Source organism: Cystoisospora suis (assembly GCF_002600585.1).
Source record: "Cystoisospora suis strain Wien I chromosome Unknown contig_4022, whole genome shotgun sequence".
In the NCBI taxonomy this organism is placed as follows: domain Eukaryota; phylum Apicomplexa; class Conoidasida; order Eucoccidiorida; family Sarcocystidae; genus Cystoisospora; species Cystoisospora suis.
Window position 1 is genome coordinate 6,139 of NW_027156815.1, and position 2,697 is coordinate 8,835.

Here is a 2,697-nt window from a genome sequence, read left to right on the forward strand (position 1 = left end):
GGAGCCACCTTAGCCGGATATTCCGAGATGTTGGCAGGACTCAGCCGGACCGCCACTATGCCTCCCTTGGGCAACATTGTCTTCGATGAGCCACACCGCGCACGTTGCCGCTTCTCCTGCCTCGCGTGAGCCTCTTACACGTGTGCCCTTCCCCGCCGGAATCTGGCAAGCCACGCGACAGACAGCAGATCCAGTCTGGGCTCAACCACGTACCGCTGGGCAAGGAGAACAGCTTCCCGCCCATGCTCCAAAAAGAACGGAGAGAAGCTCGCGCCGTTTACGGGGTGGAGTCGTGGGCCAAGGCGACTGCCGGCAGGTGCCTGTCCCGGTCTTTTCGAACCTCGTCGACCAGCGCACCCAAGGCTTTCTTCACCGTGCGCATGAAACTCTCAACAACAGAGTTGCCCCGAGGATGGTAGGGTGTGCCGAAAATCTTTCGCGCACCTATGCTCCTGCGCAGTCGCTCTAGAATTCCAGCGGTAAATTGGGGACCATTGTCCGATCAAAGCAAACGTGGCAGACCGTGTTGAGGTGTCCACTTTTCCCTTAAAAAATTTACGACGTCTAAGGCCTCAGCCCGCCGAAGGGCAGTCACATCGACCCACCTGCTAAAGTGGTCGATGATCACTAAGAAAGAGAGAAGCCTGTTCTCGTCACTAGCAAGCCAAGCAACTCCACAACGAGCGCCTCGCCTGGCCGCCCTCTTGGAGCGTCCGGTAAGGCAAAACTCAAGTCCCGTCCTTCGATTGCTGCGAGCACGGGAAGCAAGTGCGCAGCACCTTGGCCACATCAGGGGCCATCGCGCCCCAAACGTAGCGGGCCCGTATTCTCGCCAGAGACTTTTTCCGGCCGAAGTGGCCAGTCTCTGGCCCGAGGCGCAATATCTGCACAGTAGCTATGTATCAGGGCGGTTGCCCCAGACATACACATAACCGGCAGTAGTACTGTCAGGATTTTGCAATCCTGCCTCGATCGCCACCAAAGAATGCCCTATTGTTACCGAGATGGCGATCGTAGATCGTACGGAACGCAAGGCAGACCGTCGCAACCCGCAGGAACCCAACCTACGGGATGGCATAGCAGAAGAAGTAGGAAGGCCCGCAACTCAGCGGCGTTGTTAATCAATTCTAGGACCCAGGGGCTCTCTATCGCGAGAGCACGAGGGGCAGAGGCTGAAAAGCCAGGGCAGGAAATCGACGCACATCAGGTGCGGAAACCCAGACCATCACGTGCAGACCAAGTGGGTTCTCCAGCGGCCAAGGAGAGTCAGACCAGACGCCGCAAGGCCCAACAACTTCAGGACGAAAGCCTCAAAGCTCAATCGGTGCACGACCCCATTTGCGTGATGTAAATCAAGGAACGGGGAATTCACAGCGGCCTTGCGCAGCACCTAGGCCCCGCGCCGCCGCGAAACTAGTCTGGTTAAATAGAGGGGAAGACGAGGTATCTAGAGATAGCTAAATTATAGCCGTACTCGTTGATTTAGGAAAATCGATATTTTGGCCCAGAATAGCATAGAGCCGGGGCAAGCGCTGTCTACCCCGCAACTCGCGTATAGCGAAGCACAATTTTACCAGACCTCAGCAACGAGGGAACTTCTGAAGCTAATGTGAAGTGGGCTAGACATCAAGTGTGATTTCAGGAACTATCATTACCCCGCATTGAGGCGGGATGACGTGTTTTTTTTCAGACGCAACTCCGGACCTCTCGGGCCACGGCTGCTCCATGCTCGGCAGCACGGCAACGGCACGACACACCTAAGAAACAAATAGGGCTCCTAGGGGAGGAGTTCAGTAGGGATAGGAGAACCTAGCCACAGTCTTGAAGCCCGGTAATATCCTTAAAAGAAAAACCAGAGATCGGCCAACTCAGGTCGCCACCTAGCCAATAGCCGGAACAGCCCACGATGGCCCACGGACCGGTAGTAGGGAACTACGGCCCGTTCATTCCTGAGAAGCCACAATAGCGCTCCTAGAGGAGCCTAATAAGACAGTAAAGCCTCTAGAATAGTTCGCACAATAAGGCAAAACACACAAAGGCCCAGAGAAGGCCAGGAAACTCAACAAGGGTACTTCTCCCGCCTTAGAAGCGGCATGCATCGGGCACCGCAAGAAAACGGACGCGGCGCAGGAAAAACAGAAGTTGGCCCGGTAGGGCAAAATAGAGGCTTTCTACGCAATTTAGGTATCAATAGAGCGCAAATCACAATTGCTAACCACCCAGCTCTCTAAAAGAAGAAAAGAATTAAGGAAAAGTAACTAGAACAAGACCGGGAGGCCCGGCGAGCCACGCTGGCTCGCAGGAGCCAACCCACACACCCCGGCGAATGGAGCCGGCAAAAACACGGATTTCTCCCGATCCCGGGCAAGGAACCGTGCAACATGAAAAGGAAATGCACAATCATCTACCCCGGAAACCCCACATCCTGCGTCCGACGCAGGAGCAAGCAAAAATCCCCGCGGGCCGAGCCAGTCGAGCGAGGCCAGGCGGTCCGTGATGTGCAGTGTGCATGAACCAGTCGGTGTTTCGTGTGGAAAAACTCGTCCCCACCGTAATAACCTGCGCCAAATGGATGGCTTCTAGAGAAGCGTAACGATGTGGTATGCTTTGGTCCAAGAAGGACCACGAGAGACGGCAGGCATGTCAGGATTTTGCAATCCTGCCTCGATCGCCACTAAAAATAGACCACTATTTTAG

General features: G+C 55.2%; 1 protein-coding gene across 1 annotated transcript in view; it reads right to left on the bottom strand.

Annotated features, from left to right (window-relative positions):
• Window positions 1–537, bottom strand: part of CSUI_007559 (lysophospholipase) — a 6,350-nt gene extending 5,813 nt beyond the window's left edge. The window contains exon 1 of the mRNA XM_068067704.1: window positions 1–537. This exon is cut by the window's left edge and continues 670 nt beyond it. The gene's annotated coding sequence lies outside the window, so the exon portion shown is untranslated.
• Window positions 538–2,697: the final 2,160 nt, after the last annotated feature.